This window comes from Triticum aestivum, chromosome 5D, assembly GCF_018294505.1.
Source record: "Triticum aestivum cultivar Chinese Spring chromosome 5D, IWGSC CS RefSeq v2.1, whole genome shotgun sequence".
NCBI lineage: Eukaryota > Viridiplantae > Streptophyta > Magnoliopsida > Poales > Poaceae > Triticum > Triticum aestivum.
Window position 1 is genome coordinate 486302520 of NC_057808.1, and position 27153 is coordinate 486329672.

General features: G+C 48.1%; 1 long non-coding RNA gene across 1 annotated transcript; it reads left to right on the forward strand.

The window, feature by feature from the left end:
- Positions 1-9980: 9980 nt before the first annotated feature.
- Positions 9981-13061, forward strand: LOC123123042 (uncharacterized). Its single transcript, XR_006460468.1, has 5 exons — positions 9981-10691; positions 11664-12023; positions 12203-12263; positions 12468-12567; positions 12732-13061. It is a non-coding gene; the product is annotated as an uncharacterized lncRNA (long non-coding RNA).
- Positions 13062-27153: the final 14092 nt, after the last annotated feature.

Consider the following 27153-nt stretch of genomic DNA (forward strand, 5'->3'; position numbering starts at 1 on the left):
TCAATCCTCTCCTCTATTCCTTTCTTCTTCTCTCCTCTTTTTATTTCTTCTTCGTTTTCTTATGTTTTATCAGGTCTATCGTCGTCGATATATACCCCTCCCGATAACTTCAACACAAGGGGGGATAACTTCAACACGAGGGGGGGTCGATATACCCCCTCCCCGATAACATTATTTTCCCGTGTATATATGTCGTCGTTGTCGATATAACCCCCTCCTGATAACTTCAACACGTGGGGGGGGGTCGATATACCCCCTCCCCGATAACATTATTTTCCCGTGTATGTATGTTGTCGTTGTCGATATTACCCCTTCCCGATAACTTCAACACGAGGGGGGATAACTTCAACACGAGGGGGGGTCGATATACCCCCTCCTCGATAACATTATTTTCCCATGTATGTATGTCGTCGTTGTCGATATAAAACCCCCTCCCGATAACTTCAACACGTGGGGGGGGGGGGTCGATATATACCCCCTCCCCGATAACATTATTTTCCCGTGTATGTATGTCGTCGTTGTCGATATATATAACTCCCTCCCAGATAACTTCGACATGATGGACGGTCGATATGTATACCCCCTCTCGACCGTGATAACTTATACCACGGGAGCACCCCCCGGCCCTCTCGCTCGACCAAAACTCTCGAGGACACCCAAACCCAAGAAAAAACGATGTCGGTCTCCTACCCCCTCCCGCCGCGCCCCTACCCTTGAAGCGTTGCCTAGGCCACCCCAAACCCGGAATAAGCTAGGTCTACGTTTGTACTAATATATCCACCCGCTGTCATGTTTGTGTAATAATTGCCATGTTGTAATATTTGCAGAAACAATGGAGCACGGACGAGATGAGCAAGCAGAAGAGGTGTTGGGGGACATAATCTTAGCCGGAGGTGATATCTTGTCGTATCTTAACGACAATGATGGTCTGGAAGAACAGGGTGAAGAAGCAGGCTGCGGTGATCGAAGAGTGGAGGAGGAAAGACATGATTATGATGGCTCCGGTGACCCAATGCTGGTGCAAGAAGGAGCCCGTGTGACGGCTCCGGTGACCGAACAGAGTCCGGCCAGGTAAATATATTAGTTAAGCCTGTGCTGACTAGCTAATTGATGCATTCATTGTTTTGGTATGTACACATATTAATTAACACTCGTCTTTCTTGTTTTTTCTAGCCCTCCGGATCGAGCACAACTGCGGTAAAGAGACGAGGCCCGAAGAGAAAGTTGCGCTCGGATGAAAGGTTTGAGATCACAGCAATCGTGCGCGACGGCCAACCGATTGAACCCATCCGGACAAAGGATGCATTTGCTGCTCAGTGCGGGGTTCTAGTTAGGGACAAGATCCCGATCAGCATCCACCAATGGTATAAGCCTAAGAAGGAAGACCCTGAGGTGTCTTATGTCAATGATATGCAGAAAGATGATCTTTGGATTGAGCTGAAGGCAAATTTCACCCTACCGCCAGAGGAGGATCCGAAGAAGCCAGTTAAAGAGCAATTAATCAAGTCTCATGCTCTTAAGAAGATGGTAGACCTATTCAGGAGGTGGAAGAATGAGCTGAAAACGTTTGTCGACAAAGAAGAGACACCTGAATTCATCGGCCGGTATGAGAAGATCAGAGATCACTGGCCCGCATTTGTGGCCCACAAGACATCGGAAAAGAGTAAGAAGATGTCAGCGACAAACAAGATGAATGCTGCGAAGAAGAAGCTTCACCATCGCACGGGGTCAGGTGGCTACCTGAAAGCCCGGCCTAAGTGGGCCAAGTCTGAGAGGGATCTGCTTGATAAAGGGATCGAACCACAGACAATGAACTGGCCAGACCGTTGCCTGACTTGGTTCTTCGGGGCTGGCGGAACCTTGGACCCTGTATCAGGGAGGTGTCGTTGGACGGACGAGCAACTTGCAATACCCGTCAAGAAGATTCAGCACTATATCGATGCAACGCAGCAAGGGACGTTCGTTCCAGACAGAGAGAACGACGAGCTCACAATGGCCCTCGGGAATCCTGAGCACCCTGGACGGACACGAGGCACGCCAGGCTCCGTTCCGTGGAAGGATGGTTTTCCGGACGCGGGCGGTTACAAAACCCAGGAGAGGAGGAAAAAAGTGGAGCAGATCCAAATTCAGCGTCTGCACGAAAGGGTTCAAGTGCTAGAGGAACGAGACAGCAATAGAGATGCCGAAACTGCCCCCGAAGCTACACCGCCATCTCAGCGTAGAAGCAGCGTGGCTTCCACCGAGCTGCCTCAGCTGGAGCATGCGGCTACTCCTAGCTACCCCGTGGATGCTATCACGGAGTCTCAACATTGCCACCTTATGGCGGAATGGCAGAACTTGAAAGTCAAGGCGGCTCTGCTCTGCCGGCGTCTAGCAGTACAGCTGCCAGAGGCGGGAGGCAATACAGATTCGGTCCTTCTCTGAAGACTCCAGAGAAGTTACCATATGAGAGGACCGAGGAGGAGAACGCGAAGATCGTGCGAGCTGCAGTGAAGAACTTCTTTGAAGGGGACAAAGCAAAGAAACATCCACCTCCGGAGGAGAAGGTAGATCCGGTGAAAGCAAAGCGCACTCTGGCTGCCCTGACAAGACCACCAAAGTCTCCGCCAAAAGGCAACTATGAGCGCGTTCTTGCAAAGGCATATGCCGAAGCGGAGCGGTCGGGAAGTACTGTCAGTGATAAAAGGATGAAAGAACGACGAGCTGGGAAAAAAATTGCCCAGCTCGGCGAACAAGAGAACCAATCGTGCCCCCCGCTCAAGGTGTCAAAAGACATCGTCGCTAATGATCCGGGTATGGTGCCCGGTTATACCGATCTTGGAGATTACCTGCCCGACGATGTACATTATGAAATCATGGAGGTGGACGAACACAAATACCATTACGGAAAGCCTCTCGTCAAAGATGTCAAATCTCTAAGCACGATGATGCGAAGACTACATGATTGGTACATGAAAACCTGCAGAGAGTCTGATGGGATGAGTACTTTAACGCTGAGAGTTAAACCGGAGCATGACCTCGTTGGAATTGAACTGCTGAATGTTCCATTTGAGGATTTCTTCCAGTTTTACAATCTAATGTCCCTCGATAAAACAACGATCACTTGCTACTGTCTGTAAGTAGTACTACTTCTGTCATTAAGTCTCTCTATATAGGTCAGCTCTTTCATTGCATGTATTTATACTTATCCTCGCTATATTATGCAGATTGAAGATCGCCGAATTGAAGAAAAGACAAATCGGTGATATTGGGTTCATTAACACAAATCTCATAGATGCAACTCAGGTTAAATTTCATGCCAAAGAAGCCGAGGCCAACTTGCTACAATCGTTGGTAATAAATCAAAATAAAGATATAATACTCTTTCCTTACAACTTCAGGTGAGTGTTACTGTCTTTTGCATATTCGGTTTCCCTTTATTAGTCCAGGTTATGGTAATGTAATTGATGACTTATGCATGCATGCGCAGCTTGCACTATATTCTCCTAGAGATTAAGCTTGAGCCGGGAGTAGTAACCGTCTTAGACTCGAGACGAAAAGATCCCCAGGACTATGCGAACATGACACAAATGCTCCAGAAGTAAGTTAAATCGATCATTATCCACCATATCAGCAACTTTGTTCATTTCCTGATATCAAGTAATTGTTTTCTTTGTCTGGCAGGGTTTGGAGAAAATTCACCTCAAAAGCCCCGGGACTGCCGAACCAGCTGCAATTTAGACACCCAAAAGTAAGTACTATAGTAGCATGTTCCGCGCATCTCCTAGTGATTCAAGCGCTAGTTTGATCAATACCATTTAGCATGCTTGCTTATCAGTTTGATTGACCTCTATTTCTTGTAAAGTGGTTGTGGCAGCAACCCGGGAATAATTACTGTGGATACTAGATTTGCGAGTCCATCCGCTACCATACCTGTGAGCGGGGCTACACTGAAGAACAATATGAAGTGCGTAAGCAATAATATTCACAATTTTATTTTATTACCATCATTTGTGTTGAGTTTCATTTATTCATATATATATGTATTGACCCCCTTCTTCAAATTAGATTTTTCGGAAGCGGGATGAACTCCTAGCACCAGCTCGTATGCGAGGAATTCAAGAGGAATTGGCGGCATTCTTCCTTGACCACGTGATCGCTGAAAACGGAGAATACTATGTGGACCCTGTGTTCCTACAATATAATTAGGAGATTGTATTGTAAGAGATAATTATTGTATATATGTAGCCGGTAGTGTCGGATAGATATACGAGAACTTGTTGTTCGACCAATATCTCGGAGAAGGAGAGGTGGTCGATATCACTTCTCTCTGTATGCATATATATATATATATATATATATATATATATATATATATATATATATATATATGTTCATGACGATCTTCTGTTTCCTTCATTTGATTACTAGCTAGCGTGTCTACTCCTCTTCATACGTATATAGTACGTAGCGTCGACAAAGCACGGAGATAAGAGAGGACACTTCTCTCTATTAATTAGCTAGCTAACACAATATATGAAACACCTAAATTAACCCCCCAAAACCCCTAAACCACCCCCTTTAAAAAAACAAAAACCTCAACTCCTGCCAGGTGCTGACACGTGGATGCCTATTGGTCCCGGTTGGTGGCACCAACCGGGACCAAAGGCCCTCCTGCCTGGGCTCCCCGCACCGGCCACGTGGACGGCCTTTAGTCCCGGTTCGTGTAAGAACCGGGACTAAAGGGCTAGGACATTAGTAACGACCCTTTAGTCCCGGTTCCAGAACCGGGACTAAAGGCCCTTATGAACCGGGGTAAAAGCCCCTTTTCCTAATAGTGCGCGGTCACCACCGGAGGCAGGCCCGCCTCCGCCAGGGAAGCCGCCGCCGCCACCACCACCGCCGCCGCCGCCGAGTCCGATGGCGAGCGCGGTGGAGCCGTCGGTGCGATTGCGGGCGTCCTGAGTGATCTCCTCGAGCAGCAGCCGCGAGCGGGCTTGGTTGAAGGTGGGAAACGGAGTTTGCATAGGCAGAACAGTGGCGATCACCTGATAGCGCCGAGAGAGCCCACGGAGAAGCTGGAGGGTCAGGGTGCGGTCGGTGATGGGCTCGTCGACGTCCGCAAGGGCGTCCGCCAGCGCCTTGAGACGCCCGCAGTACTCGGCGACGCGCATGCCCCCCTGGGTGAGGGCGCGGAACTCAGCGCTGAGGTGCACGGCCTGGGCGGGCTGGTTGGCGAGGAAGAACTCCCGCAGCCTGTCCCAGGCGCGGAACGCCATGTTGCTGCTGCCGCGGATGACCTCGTACAGGGAGTCGGTGATGGTGGCGTAGAGCAGCAACAGGATGGTGAGGTCGGTGTGGCGCCAGACGGGCGTCTGGAGGGCGGGGTCGACGTAGTGGGCGACGTGATCCTCGACGGCGTACATGGAGAGAACGCAACGCCAAAGCTCGCGCCACTTGGAGTAGCTGCCGGACTGCACGTCGAGTTTGAAGGTGATGAGGCTACCAATGTTGTGGAGGTTGTGGATGGAGGGGATGGTGGTGGAAGAAGAGGGAGCCGCATCGGTGATGGCAGGGGGAGGAAGAAGAGGCAGCACGGTCATGGCCGAAGGGGGATGGCGTCCGGAGCTAAGGCGACCGGAGCAACCAGCGGGGAGGACGTGGTTACCGGCGGAGGGGCAGGAGGGGTGTTGCCCGAGAGCTCGGCGGAGGAGGAGTCGCCGGTGTCCATGAGAAGAGAAGAGGCTCTGATAACCAAGCTGAAAGGTGTAATTCACCGTATATTCATCATACACACAGTTACACATATATATACACATGAGCTACAACAGGCGAGGCCGTCCGAGAGGGAGATCGTGCGCAACGGACGCACGCCCTGCGTGCGACGTGCGCGGCGCGTTCGGTCCACCGCAGGACTCGGTCAGGTGGGCACAACGGGCGTCTTCCAACAGGTTGCGGCGCTCGAGCACCTCTTTGCGTGCGTGCCTATCGCTGCACCTGCAGTCTTCACATGGGCAGTGGTGTCTGCAGTCGGCATGGGTAATGCTTCCTACTACCTTGCCACATTTTTCATGGTCTTCTATTGGCTCTTCTCTATACCCCGTATTTTCAGCTTCAATAACTGAAAACAGGACGCTCCATTGCAGGACAGTGATGGCATTCTTGGCCCCTTGGAGAGCTGTGTGCATGCACTGTATCTGTTGTTTGTGCCAGTGTTGTTCCATGCCGCATCCAACTGCACTACAATTTTTGCATCATGGGCCAATGTTTGTGATCTTCTGCTGCTGTTTTTCCTACCATTCTTGTTCCAGCTCTATGTCTCCACTCACGGTTTACTGTGGTGAACTACCAGGGATACACGCACAATGGACTAGATAAGGATGACAAGTGGCTTGGTTGAACTTGTTATAGCTGTGCTTTGCCTAGAGGTTTGAGTTGTATTTCACGCTTTTCGAAGGTACATTCATGCACACACGCCAGTGCATTACCAGCTCTGTTGTATGCACAGATAACCATGTGTGAGGTTCCAGTCACTCAATTATGTATGCCCTCAACTTTTTCATGGTATATCTTATTTATTTTTTCTTGTGATTTTCATATTCCCAGATATTTCACTTTAGTTTTCTTTTTGGCTTTTATTAGGTATTTGTGTGATTGATCAGAACTACATACATAGCAATGCAAGAACACAATATAAATTGGCATTTTCAAGGCTACCACTTGGAGCAGCAAAAGGGAGGAGATGAGCTACCACGGTAACTCGAGGATGGAGGGGAATTGGTATAGAATAAGCATGGGAAATAAGGTACTAAAAAAACAAGAAAAATACAGAGACCAAATACTTGAGGGACTGCAACTCTACAAGTTGCTTTAGGACTCAAGCATCAATGGTGCTGAACATTTTCAAATGTAGTCTATGATTAGAGGCTCATGACTTGTTAGTTTTGTAGTTTCTGAAGCTATCTCTCTAATTAAAAAGGAATAAAGATATGGCAAATGGCTTATTCTACTTATTTTTTTATATCTCTCATAAATGCGAGGCTAGCTTTTCCAAGCCTAAATATCCGACTCTTTTTTGTATCTGTATTTAATCCAGAAAGTACTCCCTCCGTAACTTACTATAAGACTTTTCTGGACACTGACATAGTGTCAAAAAAGGTTTTATATTAGTTACAGAGGTAGTATCATGTAAGCATTGTGCTTAGAAGAAACTGAAATGCCTTATGCTTTCAGCGGCATTTTATCACTTATGCGAGTTTACATTAGTAGACCTCCAGTGCAGTCTTTGTCTTTCTGATGCTCTTCGTGAAATAAATAGTGACAACAAAAATACATGATTAATTTGTAAAACTAAGTTGTCCCTATGATTTGTGCTGATACAAGATAGTGCAATCCTGCATATTTTGCATTACGGAAGGTGCTTACTATTTTGCCCTTTTTATTTCGTGGTAAATTTTTATTATCGTTTCCTTTAGTTAAGTGCTATCCTTCACAACATTTCATTTTTTTGTTGAGTGCGCTAAGAAGGGTGAGCCATTCGGGGAAAGTTCTTGGTGCCGTGGAAGACCAGGATTGCATATTGAGTGCAGTGGAGTGAATTGCAGAAAACATCGACATTGAAGGCTAGGGTTGCGGAAACCATAATTCTACAGTTTTGTGCCAAAAACCACTAATTCTGAGGCTAATTTTTTGCAAAAAACACTAGTTGGCGGCTTTGGTCATTTTGATGACGATTATGACATGTGGGTCCCACTTTTGCCGACGTGGCGTAACTATTCGCGCGAGACGGTGTTAGATGGGCTTTGTTCTAAAATTCACAAAATAGTCCCTACTTTTTACATAGAGACCCTTTAATCAAAAAGAAAAACGCAATCAGCCCCATTGCATGTACATGCCGCTGACTTCCCGCACGTGTCTCTGTCGTCAACGCCGGCGGCGCTCATGTGGGTGCTTGCAACGGGGCGGACGCAGTGCTCCACCGTGGCCGGTTCTCCTTCTTCTCTCTCTAAAATAGCATGCGTCGCTCACGGCCGCCCAAATCCACGCCCGAACATTGACGGTCCAGCCATGGCCTCGTAGTAGTACTAAGCCTCAGCTAATGTAGCAGCGCGAACCCGATTCACTCCGGCGAGCTCCCAAGGCCACTGTCATGGCCGAGGACAACTGCCACACCCATAGCATCTCGTGGCTCATCAAGGCCTGCATCCCCATCGACCCTGACCGCCACATCTCTGTCCCCGTCGCAGTCCCCATCTCCGCCGCGTGCCCCGAGTCTCCCTCTCGTCGCTCCGCGCCGTCTGCCGCTGCTTCGCCGACTTCTTCGCGACCTGGACCTGTTGTTGCTCTGGCCGGAACTGCAGCAGCGCCTGGGCAAAGGCGCCGCCGTGGTCGGAGACAGAGACGGCGAGCAGGGAGGGTGGAGCTGGCAGCGCGCGCGACAGAGCTGGAGGAAGGCTTGGGCAGCCGGCCCTCCGGCACCCGCGGCAGCTGTTGCTCCTGTGGGGAAGCCGGCCCTCCGGTGCCCATGGCACGTCGGCCTCCGGAAAGGACAGACGAGGAGGCAGGGGCTTGATTGCTTTTAAATTTTTACAAGGAGGGTATTGATGTAAAATCCTCCGTCTAACAGCGTCGCCTATGAACCGTTATGCCACGTCGGCAAAAGCGGGACCCACATGTCATAATCGTCATCAAAATGACCAAAGCCGCCAACTAGTGTTTTTTGCAAAAAATTAGCCTCGGAATTAGTGGTTTTTGGCACAAAACTGTAGAATTGTGGTTCCCGCAACCCTAGCCTTCAATGTCGATTTTTTTTACAATTCACTCAGTGCAGTGCAATGAGCAGGCATTATTTAGGCCAAGCGTTTGATATTCATGGTGGAGGAAAATATTTGACCTTTGCACATCATGGGAACGAGCTGGCGCAAAGCCGGGCAGTGAATCCTAACAATGAGGTCAAATGCTAGATGCATAATGGCTTGGTCAACAACAACGGCCAGAAGAAGGCAAAAGTAGAAAAAAAACTTCTTCACCATGAAAGATGTAAGTGGGGTTGAATCTCTTAATTTTTTGTTGGTGTACTTCCAGTTAAACTATATATATCATTTGCTTGTAGTTGAACCTGACTATTTTATTGTTGTCGTTGTAGATTATTGCTCTGTACCATCCCATGGCTCTAAGGCTATTCCTGATGCGAACACACTACATGTCCGATGTCAAACACTGTGATACAGCCCCCCTGAGTTTGCATCTGGCCTTGTGTATATTTATCAGGTACTCCCTCCGTAAACTAATATAAGAGCGTTTAGATCACTACTTTAGTGATCTAAACGCTCTTATATTAGTTTACGGAGGGAGTACTTACTATCAGTATGCTCCCTACTTTTATCCGAGTCATTATATTGGATGTGTACATCTGAACTATGGTGTTGTAATTCATTGAATAATTTATTTACCTATACTCTACAAGACTCTGAAGAAGCTATGTCCTTGTACCGTGATGACAAGTTGGATGTCCCAGCACTAGCAGGTGGTTGGAAGGTGGATGACGACAACCATGAGAGTTACCTTCACATTTCGAACGATCTTCCTACAGTAGGTGCCCTGATGAGCTTATAAAGCCAGTGAGAGGCGAGCAATGTACAACAACTTGGGTGATTTGAAGGTATTTACGTTGCTGCTTGAGTATTGCACAAGGAGGCGATGAGCAGCTCTTCCACTGCTGGCATCCACCTTGCCCTCTGGTGGTGGCAGCAACAGTGAGGAATTGGCGGTTGCGTGGTGAACGCACTTGCCTCATCTCTACTCCTAATGTCTCAGTTGATAGTCTTCGTCGATTAATTTTTGTCCCATCTTTCCTGGTTTTTTTCGTCCTCATCCCACCTCCCAGGCAACGATGCCGTTGCACCTAACACACAAAAAAAGAAAAACCGGACCACAGGTAGCGAGGCCCCTCAAACGAAAAAAAAAGCGAACGAAAAATGTAGTAGTGAGGCCCCCTCGCATCCCCACCCACCCGTGCCCCTTCCCCTCGCATCTCTTCCTCCCGAGCCCCGACCCCAGGCTAGGGTTCCATACGCCGCCGCCGGTGTCTCACCCCCTCACCACACACGCATCTCTCCTTTCCATCCCCACCTGAGGTCCTCAATCGCCATCTCGAGGTCCGAGAAGAGAGGGCCGCCGCACCGTCTTCCTCCTCCACCGACCTCCGAGGCGCCCTACTCGTGGGACGACGCCGCCGCCGCCTTGTGGAACCCCAGGGCAGGGCAGGGCGTGGTCGAGTTGCGGGCAGGGAAGAGCGGCGCCGACGCCGTGCGTAGCCAGTTCGTGCGAGGACAAGGACTGCCGCCGCCCGGGCCGCGGTGACCACGGACGTGGAGCTGCTGAAGCGGTTCCTCAAAATCATGTCTATTAGTGTTTCTTCTCTCTCTCTCTCTCTATATATATATATATATGCATGATCTTTCCTTTTATAATTCTATGCATGATTTTTGCTACTGCTGGCCTTGAATTGCCACTGATTTGGGCCACCTTGTTTATGATTCGTGCACGCATGTGTTTCGTTGGTCTTTTGCGGCATGTGGGGAGCGTAAACTGGAACGTGTGCAGCAGGCATCGCTGCTGCGCTGGACGACGTTGTGCGAGGCCATGGCCATGGATGATGTGCTGTTGGAGAACGGCGCAGGGCTAAGGTAGTCGATGTGAGCGACCACTGGGTATGTAATGGTTTAGTCCTCCTGAATTTGCACTCTGTTTTTTAGTCCTCTATAGTGTTATTCAATTTGGGCAGGGCTTACATTCTCTCATAGGATCAGACCAAACAAGGTCTTATAAGCTTTGCCGTTGTTTTGTTCGAAACATAAAAACAACCATTATCGAGGAAAGAGTCATTCTCACATAGCGATTTGTTTGCCTCCTTGCAGAATCCAATTGCTTTTAGATTCGTATGGTGCAGCCTACATGTCCTCATCACCCAATAAAATATAGATATCAATTATTGCACCTGGGTTTATATTATGTCCTTTTTGATTCCATCTAAAAGTTCACCATGTCCTCTTTAAATGGACAGTTTATACGAATTCTTGAGCAGTTAAGATTTTTAGCTTGTAATACAGTCATTCTGAATTATTTAGCATTCAGTCTCATCATAGGGTACATGTGTATTTAAAGAACAAGAGCAGCAAATGATTTTATTATTGCTAAACAAGATTCAGGAGTGAAGTTGGACTACGTTAAACTTTAGATATTTGCTTAAGTAAACAATTGCAGCCAATCGCTTCTGTTCTGAAAATGATGCCTGAGATTTACTTGATTCAAGCCATCGTTCCTGATGACGATGCAAGTGATCTGAAGATGGCTTCAGCATATTCATCAATGCATTGGCGAATGTGTTTCTAAATTAGACTTAAGCCAGCCACACGAGTTGCTCGACGCCTTGGCTGAGCTTCTTCTTGAACAATTGGGTAACCCGTCTCTCAAGGCCACTAATTTTGGCTTGTTTGTCCTCTTCAAGCCCGCTGACTAATTAATTTGGTTGATTGTCTGTAGAATTCATAGTGGATAAGAAACCTCAACAATTCCCCTTTGTTCACACTGTATCTACAATTTACTACTATATCTGTAAAGCTACTGAAATTTGATTTTTTTAACCAAAAGAAATGCGTGTGAGCGATTCATGGTTATTGTAGGGAGTGCCTATAATATGTGGCTCTAGAGGTGCTGAAGCGGCGAACTGAGCTGAGGCCAGCATAAGGAGTGACAGAGTTATCCTCAACTTTTATTTGTTCATGTTGTCTCCACAAACTGACTTGTGTATGTGTTCATGGATCAGAGACAGCGTGCGCTACCACGAGCACGAGGACATCTGGGTGCGACAGTCAGAGAGCTCGTCGAGAGGCTCGGTAGGATGGAGGGTGTCCCGCTAGCTACCCGCGTCGTTGCCAACGGTGCCATGGGATTTGTGGTGCACATGGTCAAGGAGATGTGCGGATTCTTGGGCAATCTCAGCTTCGATCAACATGTCAATACAGGATACGTGCTATTCAAAGGTACATGGGTTAATCACATCTTCTTACAAGGTCATAAGAAATTAAATAGCCTGCTGGCTGGATCAGAGATGGTTTTTCAACTGTACGTATTTCAATTTTCGTTGCTGCTCATGGAGCAAAAAGGCTTTCAGTGGATATTGTCACCTAGCTAATTAACGTACTTCTTCACTGACTTTCAGAGTGACATAAATTCAGAGTTCTTCCATTGAAATCTAGAGGATCGGGTGCATTTTTGTTCAGGTACTAGAAGGAGAGCTTTGTTTTGTGTTAAAAATGGTGTCCAGCAGTTAGAGCTAATAACTGGTCTTCTAAGCACCCATGTTATCAGTTTATCACATACTATCGCTTATGCAACTAAATTCAATATAAATTTTGTAGTTTATCTTGTGAATGTTACCCTAATATTTGACATTATATTTTTGTTCACTTTTTGTTCCTTTGCAGGTCTGAAATGAGAAGAAATAATCAATTGCTTTTTCTCTGAAGTTTCCCAATGTAAATCCTTTGTTTTTGAGAAAGAATCAAAGCATGCCAGCTGATGAAGGTAGATTACACGAGCTGTTGACTTAAAATGTTGCTCTTGATACATACTCCCTCCGTTCCTAAATATAAGTCTTTTCAGATATTTTAATATGGACTACATACCGTATGTAGTCCATATTAAAATATCTAGTCCATATTAAAATATCTGAAAAGACTTATATTTAGGAACGGAGGAAGCTATTATGCTTGGTTGTGGAAGAGTGTATCCAACAGGATCCACCTGACTATGGCCAATTGGTGCTTGCACAACATCAGGGAATGATTTTTGGAGACCTGCGTAGTGGTTGGAGATGCATAACTACATGTCTTTCTACTTTGGGCTCGGGCTTGAACCTCTCATTGTGTAAATCGATGTGTGACTATGGGATCGTTATATCGTGTCTCCTCGTACTGCAGTATGCTACATAGAATAGTTAGAAATTGGGCTATACTATATACAGGATTGTATTAGCATTTTGAATCTAAGCTAATTGTTCTCGCCTTCTGATTTATTCACACCATGTTTCAAGAGATAGTGTACAACTCCATAGATGGCAGCAGGCTGATCATGAGTGGGGGTGGAGCTGAAGATGTACCATAGTAGGTCGTCACCGCACTCCAATTCTGCAAACCGACAGTTTTCATGGAGAGCGAGGCGGTGCAGGGCAATGGTTATTGATTCTCTTCAGGATTTGTCCCAATAAAGTTTGGCCGATTCTCTTCAGGATTTGTCCCAATGAAGTTTGGTTATTGATTCTCTTCAGGATTTGTCCCAATAAAGTTTGGCCAATTCTCTTCACGATTTATCCCAATGAAGTTTGGCCTCGTGGCAACCCACGGGCACATATCTCGACAATATTTTTTAAAGAAAAAATGAGGCGAAAAAATTGCATGCTATATATCATTTTCGAATATATATATCATGTCGTATATCATGGAAGCAAAAGCACATTTTGCTGGTCGCCCTCAGCTACCATAGTTTGCATTCCTTGCACCGGGAATCGGCCTGGGATGCCGAGGAAGGGGGGGGGGGGGGGGATGCCATGGAGGGAAGAAGAGACAATGGTGAAAGGAAGGTGCGGGCTGAATGACGTGGCGTTGTGGGGAGGCGGCAGTGATGGCAGCAACAACGATGTGGCGAAGAGAGCAAGCCAGGATAACGAGATGTGAGTGTGAGCGGTGTGCCATGCGGTGAGAGTCAGAGAGTGAACTATTTTTTTTAAGATGGGAAGAAACGGAGAAGTTGTTTCCTTTTCTTAGGGAAAAGCAATTGTTTGCTATGAGGGAAATTAATGTCACATCTTTTTTACATAGCAAAAAATATCACATACTCTAGCAAGTCATTTCTGAAACATAATGACCAACAAGTGATTTACTGGTGAGTCTATAGTTTACTAAAAATGGGATGCGACTCACTGTACTAAAAAAACACGATGCCACTCACTGCGACATAATGAATTGTTTTGAGGGAAAATGAATATATATATTATATATGGGCTTATACGTGTTTATATATATATTCACTTTTATAGAATGTAGATAAAAATTGATGGCTTTCGATGATGCTTTCAAAATATTGATTGGAAAAGCTTTATGATGGATGGACTGAAAACTCATCGAGTCTTATACAATTGGAAGAGATGAATACAAATAATTGTGCTTCTTTATATATTTTTTGCACATGATAACACAAAAAAGTGTATTTTTATATGTTTATTTTTGTAGAGTATGAGAGTGATGGAGATGTATTATGCCTATGTTCAAAAAGAATCCATCAATAAGGGTGTTGACACGATATTGTGGAAGGGACTAAAAGTTCACCGAGTTATATACAACAATACATGTATATATATGCAATCAAAACAAACAACTAAAAAGCCCGTGGCAACGCACGGGCATTCTCCTAGTATTACTAGTAATCATGTACGTGCAATGCACGTTTATATTAGGTAGGATATTAGTTGCATGTTATATTAGGCAAGATATATCTGTTGCACGTTGGTATTTGGTAAGATATCAATTACTTTTTCACGGAAATGGTAGGATATTAATTACATGGCAGATTTCAAGGGATAGCGTTGAGTCAAAACGTGTTTATAACCAATGGCAGTGGTGGGTAATTAGAGCGTTAAACGTGTTTGGTGCTCAACATTGAAGCGATTTGAACCGCTAGATAACATGATTTTACGGTCCAGATGGTTTGGATCTGCCCATTTAGGTCTTTTTATATTGGTATAAATAAAGCAAACATCCGATACATTCAGCTCGTTGGGGCCGCAACACAGATAAGCCCAAAAGAAAATGAAAGAGAAATAAATGCCGACACCGGCAGATCAACGAAGAAAGGAAGACCGGCAACCGCTGCACCCTCCGACAAAGTACCACCGCGCTCCCAGCATCTCGAAGCGCCTCGCACCAAGCAACACCTTCAAGAAGGAATGCGACGCCGCCACCGCTGTTGCGCGAACAAGTTCTAGGGTTTCTCCAGGTACGCAAGGAATGGTGGGGAAGGGATATATCCGACGCCCCTCAGGAAGGTCCGATGGCGTCCGCAAGCGTCACCGCGTCAGTGCCGGACAAGCCGACAAGGATTTCTCCCGATCCACAACCACCACCATCACCCCAGGCACTTCGAGATGCACCACCCCAACAGCCGCCCACCATCCTGTGCCACCACGGTTACCGGACAACCCCCACCGCCTCACAGGAGCTGCCAACACAAGGCCTAGAGCGGGCAAGGAGACCCCGCCCACGGGAGCGACCACAACTCGATCGGGGGGGGGGGGAGAGGGGACAACCTCCACCGCCGCAGCGGAGCTGACCGGACGCGGCGACGAGGACTTGCCGAGCCTCGATGGCCCGGCCGGGTCCACTTGGACCCGGACAATCCTGTCGCCACGCTGCAACTCGCCGACCGACGAAGTCCTCACCGCCCGAGACCGCCACCACCATGCCATCACCAGGGAACGACGCCGCCGAACACCGAGCCACCGGCCCGCCCCAACCCAGATGGGGCCCAGATGGGCCCAGATCTGGGCTGGGCTGGCGCCGCCAGCCACCAGCGCCGCCCAATGGCCAACGGCCGCACCGCCGCGTCAAGAAACACCATGGCACGCGGCATCATGCCGACTGGCCACACCGACGCCGACCGAGGAGCACCGCCGCCAGCCACCACCAACCGAGCATGGGGGGCCGCGCGCAGGGAAGGGCAGACCCGCCGCCGCTAGCACCACGCGGCCGAGGCCCGGCGGCGCTCGCTGGCGGCGGCTGGAGGAAGGAGGAGCGTGGAGGGAGCCTGGAGGGGAGCGGCGGAGGGCCCCCCCGGTCACCTCGCCCGAGGAGGCGACGCGGGGGGTACGGGGAAGGGAGGAGGTGGGGGAGAGGGGCGGGGGAGCAAGAGAGGCGAGCGGGGACGACGGGCTCCGGCCGCGGGGGAGCCGGCGGCGGCGGCGCGGGAACCCTAGGCGGAAGGGGAGGTCGGGGTCGCGTTTCCCTTTCAGAAAAAAAAATCTCTTCATGTGAACATTCTTAATATACTAAACCTAGCCAGGTTTGATTTATCTCATTTTTTTACTTTTTCTTATCAGTGAAAACCGGACCAATGCGGTGCTGCCACCTTTTTTTTTTGAGAACCAAAGCATACAATCATGCGTTGGTGTTGTTACATTCCGACAACATTCTTTGTCTAACGTTGTCATGCACTTCAGCTAGGAAGAAGTGGTTTCCATATTCTCTAGCCGTCGCTGCAATCTCATGTGCTAGCTTGTTATGATTCCTCTTAACAATGCCAATCTGCACGCTGGCAAAGTGTCTCATCCGTTCCTTTATGTCTGTTATTACTCCACACCAGCGCGATCTGCTCCTTCCTTCTCTTTGTAGTTCATGCCCCACAGTAGCACAGTCTGTCTCTACAATTAGATGCCCATCAAAATACTTGCTCATTTCATCTAGACCCAGTAGAACAGCCGAGGCTTCTGCTTCCTCCACCGCCCTACACTGATGTAGTTGGCAGCCACAGATAGGAATGGGGTTCCTTTGTGATCCCGAGCGACTGCTCCACCCCAAGCTCTTGCAAACTCTGGTAAAAATGCTGCATCGGAGTTCAGCTTTGCTGACTGCCTTGGTGGGGGTGTCCATTGGTTTGTTCCAGACACGGCTGGTTTGCATATTCTCTCTGCATACACTGACAGACTACCTTTGCCTCCTGTTTTATCATCGCCATTTGCGACTACATCCAGGTCTTCATCCAACTTTACCAGTTGTCTCATGGCCCCTGTCACTGTATCCTTTCCATCTCCATGTATAACATTATTCCTAAGTTGCCAAGCTTTCCATAGAATCATTAGTGTTCTATTCCTGACATGATCTGGAAGTGGGATGAGCAGACATTGCAGCCAGTTTTTCCCAGTTTTACTAAAGTCTTGCTCTTTTGGCAGATCCCAGGCTGACCTCATGCCATTCCGCAACGCCTTGCTGCGAGTGCATGAAATAACAGCGTGGAACTCATCTTCTGGTTCAGTTCCACAATTGTCGCATATATCCTCAGGCACAATTGTTCTTCTGTGTGTGTTGTGTTTGGTTGCAAGAGACTGAGTGGCAACCCTCCACCCAAATATCTTAATTCTTTCCGGGATCTTCGCTTTCCAGATCACATCCCAAACACTTCTATCTCCTGGTTCACTAGTTGAGCTTGATGGACCCTCTGTACCGTTTCTTTCCAGCATGTCTGCAAGTTTGTAAGCGCTTTTTACAGTGAACACCCTTGTCTTTTCATAGTGCCAGGCTATACAATCTTCCACTTCTCTCGCCGGGATCCGAATCTTACAAATTTCGTCTGCATCGAAAGAGTGAAAGATTTGTCTGATGAGGTCTATATTCCACTCTCTGGAATCTGGTAGTATCAGTTGGTTGACCCATCTTAACCTTGATCTCCGAATGTAGCTAGCAGTTTTGAGTCCAGAACTCCTTGGGATCCACTGGTCTCTTACAATTTGTATTTTCCTTCCGTTTCCTACGCGCCAAATCAGTCCTTTTTTTAACAGCTCCAAGCCAAATTCGATCCCACGCCAGGCAGGGGAGGCATCTGAGGCAAAGACCGTGTCCACAAGTTCTCCGTTGGGATAGTACTTAGACTTAAGTACTCTGGCGCATAGACTGTCTGGGTTTTGTAGTAGTCTCCATCCCTGTCTCGCTAAAAGTGCTTGGTTAAATAGATGCATATCTCTGAAACCTATACCCCCATCTCTTTTTGGTTTAGTCATATTCTCCCACGCCATCCAATGCACTTTCCGGTGATCATCTTTATCCCCCCACCAGAAATCCCTTATGATTTTCTCATGATTTTCTCATAGCTATCACAGAAGCTTTGATTCAGTTTAAACACCCCCATAACAAAAGTTGGCAGTCCTTGAGCAACCGACTTAACATGAACTTCCTTTGCTGCTTTGGACATAAATCTCTCGTTCCAGTCATTGCATCTCTTCCCAAATCTATCCATTGTCGGCTGGAACATCTCATCTTTTATCCTTCCTTCCGGTGTGGGTAGCCCTAGGTATTTGCTCTCAAACGTAGCTGACTCCACACCTAGTCTCCTCTTGATCGCCTCCCTCTCATGTTCACTGGACACTTCACTGAACAGTAGGGAACATTTACTCTCGCTCAAGAGTTGACCTGTACATTGTTGGAACAGAACCAACGTCTCTTTGACCCGTACTGCTTGCTCATCAGTAGCCTTGAAGAATAGGAGACTATCATCAGCAAAAAGTAAGTTGGATATACCCGGGCTTCCTCGTGCTACCTTCAGAGGTGAGATTTCCCCGCTATCCACCTTGTTTTTTAGAAGTGTGGCAAGTCCGTCTGCCACAAATAGGAAAAGATAAGGGCTTAAGGGATCTCCCTGTCGTAGTCCTCTGGTCGGTAAGAAAGCTTCCAGTAAAGACTCGTTGCATCTGACTGAGAAAGTAACCGATCGAACACATGTCATCACCCACTTGATCCACTTCTGTTCAAAGCCTAACTTCCCCATTACCCCTTCCAGGAAGTTCCAATCAACTCTATCATATGCTTTTGCCAGATCCAGTTTATACGCGCAGTGATTGTCTCTCTGATTTTTACTGTGTTGAATTTTGTGGAAGCATTCGAAGGCAATGAGGGAGTTATCCGTGATCATCCTCCCCGGGATGAAAGCACTCTGTGTTTCTGATATGAGATCATCAAGGAAAGGGCGTAGACGGTTTACTAGGATTTTGGAGATCACTTTATAAAGGACATTACAAAGGCTGATTGGTCTGTAGTCCTTGATGCTTGACGTGTTCTTTCCCTTCGGAATCAGCACAATAACGGTATTGTTTACGCCTTCGGGCATTACTCCATCTGCAAAAAACAATTTAACTCCTCTCGCGACATCTTCCTTCAGAATCAGCCAGTTTCGTTGATAGAACCGTGCTGGAAATCCATCCGGCCCGGGGGCTTTGAGTGGGCTGATTTGGAATAGTGCATCTCCTATCTCCTCATCCGTAACTTCCTTTGTGAGGCTTGCATTCATCCGTTCATCCACTCTTTGGGGAATCAAATCCAACAGCTCGGTGGGTTCAACCTGCTCATCTTTTTTGTACAGTTCCTTAAAGAAACTATTTATTTCTTGGTGTATCTCCTCTTCCCTCTCCGCCCAGCTTCCGTCTCCTTTGCGAAGTTTTGTAATCTTATTCTTTTTCCTTCTCCAGGTGGCCCTTCTATGGAAAAACTCAGTGTTCCTATCTCCTTCCCTCAACCAAGTTATTCGAGAGCGTTGTCTCCACATCATTTCTTCCCTATAGAGCCATTCATCAATCTCACTTTCTGTTCTTTTTATTTTATCTTCGACCTCTGTTGTAAGCTGCAGCGAGTACAACCCCTTCAATCTATCTCGGAGAGCCCTTATTTTACTCTGTACAGAATTGAATTCTCTGCTCGCCCATTTGCTCAACACATCCTGCATGTTTCTCAGTTTCTTTGTGATATCAGCTAGTGAACATCCCTTTCCACCCCCTGTCCAGGCTTCATTTATCACCACCGGTAGGTCTCTTGCTCGTTCCCACATACACTCATACCTGAAATTTCTTTTGATTGGTCGCCACTCTTTTCTTGCCCCAAAGCGGAGCAGTAGGGGTACGTGATCAGATCTCGATGTGACTAGATGCTCTATCGTAGCCTGTTTAAATAAACTGCTCCAATCTGGGCTCGCTACTCCTCTATCTATCTAGCCGAACCTTCACATTATTCTGGCCACGTTGTTTGGCATCGGGGGACTTTTCGGCGAGCTCAGAGGCAAGTGGGGGCTGAGGGGTCGCCTCAGCTACACCTCACTGAAGAACAACCGTTTCCTGCTTGAGTTCGAGCGGGAGGGCGATCTCCGGTTCATCCTCAACAATGGATCATGGACGCATAAGGGCGATGCCTTCCTCATGGTGGAGGTGGATGGCAGCGCCCGGCCGGGTGACGTCGAGGTCGCCCACATGCCGATCTGGGTGCGCATCTTCGACGCCCCCCCCAATCATGCTCTTTGAACACGTTGCTCGGGAGCTTGGAGCAGAACTTGGTAAGGTTCTGGAGGTAGATGCGGATAGGGAAGGTAGGATTTGGGGGGACTACATGAGGGTCCGCATAAACCATGATGTCAATGAACCCCTCCGTAGCGAACTAGAATCACATGATCTGGCCAAGGGCAAAGTGTATGTACTGAATGTCAAGTATGAGAGGCTGCCTAGGTTTTGTTGTTATTGTGGTCACCTTGGACATGGGCAGCGCGACTGTAAGCTGCCGGAGGACCTCCAAGAGATGAGGTTCCCGGCAGCACTGTGCTCGTCCCCGTTCAGAAGGAGCAACCATAGGGGTGGGTTTGTAGTGCCAGAGGCAAGTAGCGCCCGTCGATTTCTGCACTTTGGGACAGAAGACACCGGACCGGCAAAGACAGCACCGGCAAGGATAGCAACTGAGAAATACAACTCCGTGCCGGATGATGTGCTGACCGACCCGCTGGTGCAAAAGGCTATTGAAGCGGTTAGCGCACTCAGGTTGGATGCAGAAAGGATCAGGCAAGTGGGGCAAGGGCTGGTATCACAGTATGCTGGTCTGTATGGTGCTAAAGCAGCTGGTGCTATAACGAAGGCGACAGATGAAGATGGGACGAGCTCTATACCCACCACCCCTATTCATGATCCAGCAGCATATCAGGCCAAAGAAGAACAGATGAGCCTCTCCCAAGGTCCACCGCCTCCACTCCAGGTCGCTGGGGGAACAAACGGAGATGGCAAGGCTGTCAAATCCAAGGTAGCTGAGAACACGGAACAAATCACTCATAGCCCTATGTACCCCCCCCCCGGGTTTTGAACCAGGGTCGCAGATGGGTCTTGGGGGAACGGATGCGAATGGAGTTAACGGGACACTTATGCAAGATGGAGGCAACGAGATGGTGCAGAAGGATGGAGGAGGAACAAAAGAGAACAGGGTGGATCCGATGCAGGGAAGAGTGAAGACCCAGGGGCAAGTTCAAGACAGGAACCTGAAGATGGCAGTGGGGGATACAGTTTCAATTCTGGGAAAAAGAGGTGAACGTGCGATAGGAGCAAACTTAACTGATGCTGGTAGGGATGTTACAAAGGGCACTATCCAGAACAAGAAGAAGAAGTGGGCCAGCAAGAACAATGGAAAGGATGACAAGGGTAAGCCAGGTGGAAAGGAAGCAACCGAGCTTGGGGCCCTCGGTCAACTGGTGGATGCCAAGGAGGGCGTCCACCAGGAGCCATGACACTCCTAAGTTGGAACTGCCGGGGCCTAGGGCAACCCCGCACGGTTCATGAACTAGTGCAACTAGTGCACACGCATAAGCCCAAATTAGTTTTTATCTCGGAGACAAGACAAAGCAGTGAGAGAGTGAATAATTTGAGGTGGAGGCTTGGCCTCAAGCATTGTATTGTGCAACCGGGCTCCAGTAAAGGTGCCGGCATTGCAATCTTCTATGATGAGAGTGTTGAAATAAAAGAACTTGGCGTTGGCCCGAGGTACATCGATGTGTTGATCTGCCTGTGTCCAAACGGGGTTCAATGAAGGGGTACTTTTGTGTACGGAGAGCCGAAAACACATGAGAGACACCATATGTGGGAACTCCTGAGAAAATCCGAAATAATGCAGCTGAACCGTGGCTAATGATAGGGGATTTTAACGAGGCTATGTGGCAAAGCGAGCATCTATCCAGAGCTAAGAGATCAGAGAAAGGTATGGCTGAGTTCAGATCGCTGCTGTCAGACTGTAATCTGCATGATATGGGTGCTGCCACCTTATTTACTGGGGGATTTGGGAGGGTACGCTTTGGTGGATCTAGCAGGCTTCAGTTGGATTTGCAGCAGTGTTTGTCATTGGCTCGCATGTACGATGCACCGGGTCGTTGTGGTGTGCATGTGCCTTTTGGACTGATCTGTTGATTTGTCTACATGGTTTTTGTCCTCATGTGTTTGCATTTGTGCGCCCATGCTTTGACTACCGCTGTTTTTTTTTTTTTTTTTTTCTTCTATTTCCTTCTCAATGCACGTGCGTTCATGCATGTCTTGCGGTTCTTTCCGCATGCATGCATGCTTGCCTTGTGCATCTGTTGTGCTGGGAAGGCGACACCGTGCGTGACTGATTCAAATTTGGCTTCGTCCCATTATTACGTGTGTGTCGTTGCTTCGATTTCCAGGCGGTTGCCGCCTCTGCCGCATGTTCTGGGGGTTTCACTTCCAGACCGTTCCGGGCTGTTTGCGAATTGATTTTTTACTCCTTCGGAGTCGCTATAAATACGGACCTTTCCTGCGGTTGCTCCATGCATTCCGGTTTGGGCTGCGTGTTCATTCGTGGTCGCATTAGTGATGGTTCGTCCTACTTCCGTTCGTGCTGGTCTGCATCGTCGGGGTCGCCCTCCTGGGACGGACCAGGTGCTGAAGCAGCACCGGCTGCTCATGCGGTGCAAGAGCTGGCGCTGCGGCTAGCCGTTCCCGCTGGACAAGGCCCTGACGGCGGAGGAGAACCCATGCGTGCAAGTGCAGGCCTATGACCGCCGCGACAGCCCGTGCTCGGCTGCAAGAAGCTAGGCTGTAACGAGGCCTACCGCTTCATCGCCGGCTGGGGAAGATTATTGATGCAGAACGGCCCGGACGTGGCGAGCGACGTGAGGGCCGAGGACCTAGACTTGGCCATGGTGGACCTGTGGGCGTTCCGGTTGCCGGCGCTGGAGGTGGGCGTCACCGGTAGCAGGCCAAGCGCGAGTGGTGGCTGGCTACGGAGGTTGACGCGCGCGGCCACGGCCGTGCACCCGGATAGCCTGCCTGCTACGTCGCCATCGTTGGGACGCCGGGCGGGACGAAGGGGGGTCCGCGTGAGGGATCGCCTGCTGCGGCGCCAGTGACGGCAACAGCGTCGCTTCCGAGTCCTTCTGTGGACGTTGCCCGGAGATGGACGAGGCCATCGTCGTCGTCCCGCGCTTCTACCAAATAAGCGACCTCATTCCGCCTCCCCGCGACACTTCGTCGCCGTCTACTGCTAGGACATGCTACATGCCGCGGTCGCCGAGGAGCTGCGTACTGCAGAGGACCGCGCCGGTGCCTCCAACGACCTGAGCTAGCTCTCTGGACTCCAAGAAGGGACTGCTCCTGCCGTGTCAACGCCGAGGCCGAGGCGTCGGCGTTCTCGACCTCGAGCTCGCCCAACCCGTCGGCGCCTGGATCCCATCCAACCCAGCTCTAGCCCGCGCTCGCCGTGTCGACCTCATGCATGCCAGGCCGCCGGCACCCCGTCGAAACGACGCTAGGAGGCGCTCCAGCTCCCTGTCGCCCTGCCTCCATGTGAACTTCAGCATAGTGCTCGCATGGCGGCTGCCTCACCCTCGCTCTCTTGGCCGTGCGTCCTACCGCCCCGTGCGCTGCATCGCATACTTCCGGCTTGCGGGGGCTGCCGCTGCATAGCGTGCGTGCACGGCTCGCGTTCTGCCGCTGTATCGTGTCTCAGTGTGTGATGCATGGCTTGGTGCAGTGCGCAGTACGCCGAGTGTGTTTGTGTGCGTGCTACGTGGTGGGTGCGTGTGTCCGTGTTTGCTTCTATTGACCTGGGCGCACACTTGAGGTTGTGGGTGCCCATATTTAATCCATCCTCACTAATTAATCAACCATGCTTCTTATTATTTCTGATGCAAGTTGTACACCGGTTGTTTTTAGTTGCAGTTCTATAGCCTTGAAATGATAATCTTGATTAATTTTTTCTTATTGCTGTTTAGACATGTTTTTGGCTTTAATTTAAATAATTCCAAGCCCTACAATAAATAGGGTTGGCCAAGGTAGTTGGTGTATCCACCATTAATTTACACGGTTTTGATGTTGAAGAATTTTTATTTTTTTGCAGTAGGCTTAAAGTGTTGTCCTCTCGGATCTTGAATGTGTATCCTTGTAGAATATACTGAACTGGTGCTGCTTCATATCCTGTACAGGTCATGCTCCATTTATCCTCATTTAAACTTTCTTCAACCTGGGCAGGCTACAGATAAATAGAAGGTAATCTTGTCGGTCCAGGGTGAGCCTTCTTTGGATGTTGTAAGTTCAGTGGATTTCAAGCCCCAGCAAAACCAGGGTCTGATTGATCTATCCCCCGACCAACACAGAGGACTGAGTAACATCACAAGACCAGTAAGCCACTAGTAGAAAACTGGGCTTTGGTCACAGGGCAATATTCACATTACTCCCGGTTCAGTCACGAACCGGAACTAATGTGAGCATTGGTCCCAGTTCGTGCGGCCAGGGGCCTGCCGGGCCTCGTGGGGGCATTGGTCCTGGTTCGTCCGGCCCCTTTGGTCCCGGTTGGTGGGACAAACCGGGACCAATGGGCCTCGCTCCTGGCCCACTACCATTGGTCCCGGTTGGTGGCTTGAACCGGGACTAGAGGCTCACCCTTTAGTCCCGGTTCATACCATAAACCGGGACTAAAGGGTTGGTCCTAGTTGCGGTCAGAGTTTAGTCCCACCTCGCCAACCGAAGGGCGCTCACACCAGTTTATAAGCCCGTCCCTCTCTGCCTTGTTGAGCTCCTCTCAAAGTGAAAATAGATGCCCTTATACAGGGAATTTGACCTAAGTTCAGAGTTAATTTCTTTGAATTTCATAGAAATTTATTATGAATTTAGGTTGAATTTTCTTTATAGGCGCATCTATGTTAATTTTTTATAGTAAATAAAATAAATAAACCTTAATAAAATAAATAAAAATAAATAAACCTTAATAAAATAAAATAAAATAAACTATAGTAAATGAAATAAATAAACCTTAATAAAATAAATAAAAATAGCAGCAGTAAAATAAATAAAAATAGCAGCAGTAAAATAAATAAAAATAAAATAAATAAAGTAAAATACATAAGTAATTAGAAACAAAATGGAATAAAATAAATAAGTTTTTTGTTGTAAGTAGAATCAAAACAAAATAAATAAAGCAAAAGAGAAAACAAAAAACGGGGAAAAAAATTATGCCACCTACTGTGCCACCACGGCCTGAATACGACTTGAAACCCATCCATGGGTCAGGATTCAGGCCCGCAGAAGGCCCAGTAGGCCCCACAGGCAAAGAGAACGGTTAGGCCCGAAAGCCTGCAGTTGAGAGGAGCTCGAGAGGGTGGGCGCAGCAGCGCTTATAAACCAATCTCGAGCTCTCTCAACTAGCAAGGTGGGACTAAACTTTTGACGCGGGGCAGCACAAGGCCTTTGGTCCCGGTTGGTGCCACCAACCGGGACTAAAGGGGGGCATGCGTACCGGTTCGTGGCACCAACCGGGACCAATGCCCCCCTTTAGTCCCGGTTGATGCCACGAACCGGGACCAATGCGCCCCCTTTACTCCCGGTTCATGCCACGAAACGGGACCAATGAGGTGCCTATATATACCCCTCGCCCGCGAGCAGAGCACTCCAGTGCTCTGTTTTTCTCTGGCCGGCGAGGGGAGGGCTTTGTGGTGCTCTAGCTCACCTCCTATGCACATGAGGTGTTCGATGAAATGCCCGAGCCACACTAGTTAAGCTTTCTCCTCTTGAAGCTCGACCTCAAAGCTCCATTTTCCTCGAGATTTGTCTAGGTTTAGCGGCCCGTCACGTCCCATTCCCGTCTTCACCGCCGTCGACCGCCCGCGCCGATCTCGTCGCTGGCACCACCGTGGTGAGCCTCTTGTTCTTATCTTCTTTTTGAAAGAAAAAAATTCTTACTTTAGATAGATACTTGTCTAATTTTCTTACTATTTTATTCCTTCTTATTACATAGTGCGATGGTTTTGGTATCCGCCCCCGTCGGCCCTCGTCCTGTCTATGATTCGGATGTGGTATATATTATCTTTTTATAACTATTTGATTCATTTATTGTTTATGACAAATATACCGACCAGCGTGACATAGATTTTATTTATCTAGGAGGTGGTTGAACCGGAAATTCTAACCGACCCTATTGTCGAGAGGTTAAATTTAGTTGAAGAAGAAAACAATTACTTGAAGGAAAAAATAAAAAAAATTGAGGAGGAGAAGATGATATTGGAGTTGCATGTTGCGGATGTCGTCGATGATCACAAGATCAAGATGGATGCAATGCGCTTGAAGATTAGAAAGATTAGAAAATATGCCATTCATACCGAGGCTTGGTATCATTATGCCGTTGGATCAATTGTTACCTTGGTTGCGATTATGATCGCATTTGTTTTCGCATTGAAATGTTTATATAGTTTCAATGTATGGTTTAATTAATTAGATGCTCTGGAGAGCTATATATATGTTGTTAGATGAGAACTATGTATGTACTTTGGTTCTAATGTGATGATGAACTTCTATTAATTTGGTCACTTAATTATCTATTCATGATGTTCTGTAATGGTTTTTGACACACTTAATTATATATAATGCACGCAGATGAACCGGCAATGGATGTACGGTGACAGACACACCTCCGAGTACATTAAGGGCGTGCATGATTTTCTCGAAGTGGCTGAGGAAAACAAGCAGAATGGTTTTTATGTGTTGTCCATGCCCTACATGTGGGAATACGAAGTCTTACTCTGACCGGAAAATCCTTCACACCCACCTGCTTTACAAGGGTTTCATGCCACACTATAATGTTTGGACGAGGCACGGAGAAATAGGGGTTATGATGGAAGACGGCGAAGAAGAAGAGGACGATGACAACTATGTGCCCCCTGAATACGGTGATGCTGCAACGGGGGAAGCTGCTGAAGATCAAGAGGAACCAGACGATGTGCCCAATGATGCTGCAACGGGGGAAGCTGCTGAAGATGAAGAGGAACCAGTGCCCGATGATGATGATCTCCGCCGGGTCATTGTCGATGCAAGGACGCAATGCGAAAGTCAAAAGGAGAAGCTGAAGTTCGATCGCATGTTAGAGGATCACAAAAAAGGGTTGTACCCCAATTGCGAAGTTGGCAACACAAAGCTCGGTACCGTACTGGAATTGCTGCAGTGGAAGGCAGAGAATGCTGTGCCTGACAAAGGATTTGAGAAGCTATTGAAAATATTGAAGAAGAAGCTTCCAAAGGATAACGAATTGCCCTAATGACTGCATCCTCTAC